The following is a 6,125-nucleotide window of genomic DNA, read 5'->3' on the forward strand; positions in this document are numbered from 1 at the left end:
GAGATAAGTTTCATGGACTTTACTGATCAGCCTCCTGAATAGCTAGGATTATAGACATGAGCCACCTATATTTATACATCCAAATAAAATTATATAGGGCTTGGTGTATCACTTACAGTGCAAATTCAGGATGGTTAAGACCTTGGATTCAATCCTTAGTCCATATACATTCAAAAAAGTTCTTCAGATTTTACAAGTTTCTAGATGCAACCCTGAGCAGGAGGCATCTCCAGATCTGGACAGAGTGTGCTGAGATGTGGGTTACACAGCTGGAAGTGGCCTTTCTCCGCTGTTGCCCACAGGTTTCGATGATTAGAGTATTTATAGCACTCTGATATTCTCAGATGAAAAGTATTGGGTGAGCATAAAGATATATGTATAAGGGAATACAAGCAAACAGCATTGTAGTAAGTGGAAAATTAAATTTTTTAAAGCAGGTTATTAGAGTCACTTAGAGAGTACTTTCTGGGTACTTAGTCACAATAACTTGTTTATGGCAGGCACTAAAAAGGTTAATTCAGTTCCTTCAAAATTCCTAAGCAAATTCTGAAATTAAACTTAGGAGGCATTCCATGAATGGTGGTTACTTACTGCTTTGATTTGCTGGTTGAGATCAAATCCTGTACATTTCTGAAGGTTTCACTTAGCTTCTTTCTTCCTTTTTCTTTTCTTGCTCTTCTTCTTTCAGATACATGAGGAAACAGGAACACAGGTAAGCAGAGGAAACAGATGAAGTTACATTTTCCATAATGTTCTTTATGAAGTCGTGCTATTCGTTTTTTTGCCTAACTGGGACATAGATCCTTTTCCCACCTACCCTAAAATATTTCTCTACAGAAATAACCAATCCTAGCAAGGCATAGATGCCTGGCCTTTGATAGTTGGTGCTCCCCTGACAAAGAAATATTGGCTATTTGGTATTTTGGCCAGTTCTTTGCAATGATTATATGTCACAGTTTCCTGAATTCCAGCATGCCATCTTTCTTAGAATCAGTGTGTTTTGGAGCCTGCACCTTTACTCACTTCATAAATCAGAACTTGTATACATAACCCCACATACAGAGTAACCTTCCTTCTCTTGATAACCTTCACACTTTCTAGTTACTGACAGATTCATCTATTTCTCTAATTTACTACCTCACATAAAGCATGTGTGACAGGCCAGTGAGGACATTTGCTTGATATGAAGAAAACAAAAGTCAATTTACAGTACTGACTGCTAATACAAGACTGGTGGTTCACACCTGTAATCTCAGCACTTGAGAGGCTGAATAGAATTGTGAGTTCCAGAACATCAAATACAAAACAAAACCAGTCAAGTTCTTCCTAAATTTATAAGGATCCTGTACAGATTCAAATGTAAAATAAAAGTCTGTTCTCCTTCATGTTGGATTCATAGAGTTACAGGAAAAGTAGTTTCTCACTGAACATAAAATAGCAGAAGCTATCGAATGACAGCTCTTACAAGCAGTAGAGAACATGATGTTTGAAAAGGGTGATGCCTGGGGTTGCAGGTAGCCTCCAAAATGCTTATACCTAAGGAAAAATGTTTTAATATTATAATACTCCATTTTAGGAGCTTAAGATGATGATTTCAACAGTTAGTGTGTCATTTGTTGATTTTTTAAATGCTATGTGCTTTAGATTTATTTAAACAGCTTAACCCTCTGTGTTGGCTTCATGTTTTCTTAACTGACCAAAGTGTGACCCAGCACTTGTTTTGACCCAAGTAACCACATGCCTCTCTCTACCTCGCTCAGTCCCCAGAACCTTATCTGCCAGGAACAGCCTTTCTCTGCCCTAGGAAGGCCTCCCAGTTGCCTGCTTATCTATATGCTATATCCCTGGGGGTAGGTTAGGGGGGCAGTGGGGACCAAGAGAAAATCAACAATGTTGATTTTGCTCTCTATATAAATTATATTGGGTCTTTAAATGATCACTGAGACTTTTAAAGCTGGAACTTATTTACTTTCCACATATTTACTTGCTTAAATAATACAAGAATTTTATGAGGCAGCTACCATTATTCAGCCTGACCAAGACCAATGGTTAGTGCAGAATGGTCAGTACTTTCAGACATTCTGGCTCCACACATCCTACCCACTACATTGTTGTGTCTTTAAATCCACAAGTTCTGTTATCTCCTGGGTGGATTATTATTAGTTCTCAGTAATATGCTTGCATTGCAGATTTAGCCTGAGAGTTAGGAAATGTTGATTCTTATCCTGAGTGTTAAATATTTTTTGTATTTAAGCAGTTTTCTCACATTTTGGACTTCCATTTTTTCTCAATTATAAAATAGGAGAGTTGAATGGATGGAACTGGAGGAAATTATGTTAAATAAGAAGCCCAGCTCTGAAAGGTAAACATTTTTGGGATGCCAAAAATGTTGGTTTTGTATAAGTAGATAATGGAATAGTGATTCCTAAAGGGTAGGAAAGGAATACCCTTTGGTATTAGGCAGTTAGATAGGATTGGTAAGTTCTAGAGGTCTATAACATAGTAGGGTAAATATAGATTACAACAATTTATTTTATATTTATTATTAGGAGTCCAAAGGTTCCTAGTACAAATAAAAATGTTTAAGAATATAGAAATAATTACCCTATATTGTTCACTATGTACTGTACATGTGTACGAAATTATCACACTGTATTTCATATACTTATTGTTATTATATCAAGTTAACAAAGAAAAGGCCAGACACAGTAGCTCATTCAAGCCCAGCTACTCAGGAAGTAGAAATCAGAAGGATCACAGTTTAAAGCCAGTATAGGAAAAAAGTTAAGAACTCGCTCACGAATACATTCTCAGAGATACAGACATACATACATACATACATATATATATATATATATATACATTCTTCTACATGCATATGCAGTATTATTTAGTAAAAATAAAGTTGGAGGGAACTTAATCTCATATCTTTTTATTGGTGCATTCATTAGTGAAATAATTTTGAAGCCATGAATGCTGTACAGTATGAACCTATGGTAAGCCAAAGCAACAGGGCCTATTTATTTAGGGAGTTTGCAGAGTGGAGAAAAAGGTAATGTACAATATAAGTACCTCTGTGAGTAGTGTATAGTGCCTTAATCTAGAAGAACTGAGCAAGGAAAGAACACATTTCTAAGAAAATGATCACTCATCTAATACCAACATTGGAGAGCACTTCATTAGACCAATTGGTGTAAAAAGGTAGGGGAAATATCTCTGCAGAGGCCTAATTACATGGAAAGAAAGAGAGGTCAACAAGGGACCAGGGACCAGACCTGGGCCTGTTATACTAGATTATGGGTAGCAGATTTTAATTTGACCATGAAAAGGATAGGTCAGAAAATAGCACCAGGAGAAAGCAGCCACTTTATAATGACACTGTTAAGACAGGAGACAGTCCTGTATATGGACAGAGGACTGACTCTGGAGTTTCTTGGAGGGAGGGAGAAAATGTTTTTGCTAAGTTAAATAAAGAAAGAAGAGCCTATGTCAGTGGAAGATGTTTTTATGTTTTCTGGGCCAGTTTAGACTTACAGGGGCTCTGTATACAAAGGCAAGACCTCAACATTGCATGGATATCTGTTCTATTCAAGCTATGAATATAACAATTTTTAAAGAACCATATAGACTGATATTGACTTTTGCATATACACATTTAACAAAAAGAAAGACAAAGAGACAACATGGCTGTAACTCATTGAATTTTATTTCTTATTTGATGAATATAGGACTACATCAAAAGTTGTTATTTGCATAGTATCTATAAAATAAGAATTAAATTCATTATGATTGTCCTAATGGAAGTTAATTCAAATTTAGTAACTGATTGGTCCCCGCTTCTCCCCAAACTTCTCCCCCTGTCTTCCTTTCTTCCCCTCCTTGCCCTCGCCCCCATCTCTCTGCTTAGGGGGAATATAGCAGGAGGAAGGCATATTTCCAAGAATTACAAATTAGCAACCTTGGGTATTTAACTCTCTCCTCAACTGATCAAGTAATTCAGAGAAAATCAGAATTACTAACCAAGGGTGTGTGTGTGTGTGTGTGTGTGTGTGTGTGTGTGTGTGTGTGTGTGTGTGTGTGTGTGTGTGTGTGTGTGTGTGTGTGTGTGTTTAAAACAAGGCATAGTGTATATCTAATTTTCTTTTGCTATGCAGCTACTTCCTGTAATATACCACCACACTCTGCTTTAGAGTTGCCTTTCTAAGTGCTCTTCAAATCATAAGTTTTATTAGTCTAGTGTCGTTGGTGTCATCGTTGCCTTAAATGGGCTTATGAAAATAATTCTTGCAAGCTACCATATCATTATTTGAAAGCTAAAGGGAGACAGAACAGCTGGACATTATATTGGTACACAGATAACTACAGAAAATCCATCTTGCCATTAGAAAATAAATGACTTCTAAAATTCTTTAGCGTTTGTAAATATCTATGCCACACAGTCCATGCTTCCATGTGACTAAAATTTGCTTTAAAAATTCCTATTTGACCAAATTAAGATGGAAATTTCTCCTGTCTTACATCAAAACCACATATTTATTAGCCAACTATTCTTGGCTTACCTACAGATAAATGTTTGAAATTGCTCAGGTTTTAGGCAGTATTCCATTGTTATCCATAGTAGTAAAATTAAATCTAATGAGAAGATACCATTAAGACTAAATGCAGCCAGGCCCAAAGAAATATAGGTCCCATGGTTTCCCTTATTTGCAATAACTAGTGTGAGTCAAGCAAAAAAGGTCAGATAAGTTGATGTTAGGGAAATGAACCCTAAGATATGTATTCAAATGTTTTTTCTTTCTTGTGATTATTTCTAACACATTTATAAGATTATTTCTTTGTTTCTTTGTATGTCCCTCCCCCACGGTATAACCCCTGCTTTCACTGTATTTGATGTTGGTATAATTTGTGGAGGGGAAGGGAAAAACAAATCCTTTAAATAGGAATACAGGTGGACCCATTGCAACAATGAGATGTACAACTTGTTATGTCGAAAACGAACTTTACAACTTTGGTGGGGGTGGGGAGGAGGATTGGGTGGGGGGTGGGGGGGAGGGGGGAGGATGGGAAGGGGATACAAAGGAGGAGGCTACAATGCTTGATAAGAAATGTACTCATTATCTTGCCCATGTAATTGTAACCCCTCTGTACAGTATTTTCACACACAAAAAAAGACTAAATGCAGCCGTCTTATGGCTGTTAACTTATGGCCGTTTCTATATTCCAAAGTAAGGATGGTGGGGACTCTGAATAGGAGTATATTACAATGTAGTAGAAAAACTTTCGCCTCTTCTGCTAGACTCAAATGGAAGAGCAGATAACATTTGGAAGTTGCCTCCTTCGGCTGTTCAGACTCAGAATTCTAATTAATCTTATCCAAGCTAAAATCCAACCATCACTACGTAGGGTCTACCACCTACTGGGGTGCAAACTCAGGAGGAATTAATTATCGTGCTCTAGGATGGAAAAATGAGATACAGAACAAGCTACAATTAGGTCTTAATGAGATACGTCAACGTGTTACAGAAGTTAAATGAGTGGCAAGATTACCTTTCAAATACATCTAATTATTCTGAGATGAAAGCAGAATAATTCAGAGGACACTAAACACTAGATAGCGAAGCTTCTAGAAATGAAAAAGGAGAATTTCCCATGTGGGTAGGGAAAGGCATTATTCCTTATCTTTCGCTCCTGCAAGGGGAGGGGGGGCGGGAAGAATCGCTCCCCAGCAGCCAAAAAAATCCTGACACCTGTGCTTCCTCGTGTGGTAGTGGTTCAAACCTTCTAGAAGTTTCCAGGGCCTGGTGCCAAGCTTTGGGTAGCATTTCCATAGCTTTTTCTTTCAAATAATCGTGGCTTCCAAGTTGACCAGTTTCTCTCCATGTACCCATCTTCTGTTCTGGAAGCTTTGGGGGCGTTCCATTCGCATCTTCTCTTCACCCCAAACACCAGGGGGTGCCCGTTTAAGAGCACTTCGATAAAGACGGAATTAGCAAAAGCTTATTCTCCGGCAGCCGCAGGCCTTCGCTTTCATCACGATTTAAGACCTGTGGCAAAGAAGCTCTCTTCTGTGAGGATTAATTTTAATCCGAAAACTCCCCCCTGAGTAATAAGAAATCACCTCATCT

This window comes from Dipodomys ordii, unplaced genomic scaffold (genome assembly GCF_000151885.1).
Source record: "Dipodomys ordii isolate 6190 unplaced genomic scaffold, Dord_2.0 Scaffold56, whole genome shotgun sequence".
NCBI classification, from domain to species: domain Eukaryota; kingdom Metazoa; phylum Chordata; class Mammalia; order Rodentia; family Heteromyidae; genus Dipodomys; species Dipodomys ordii.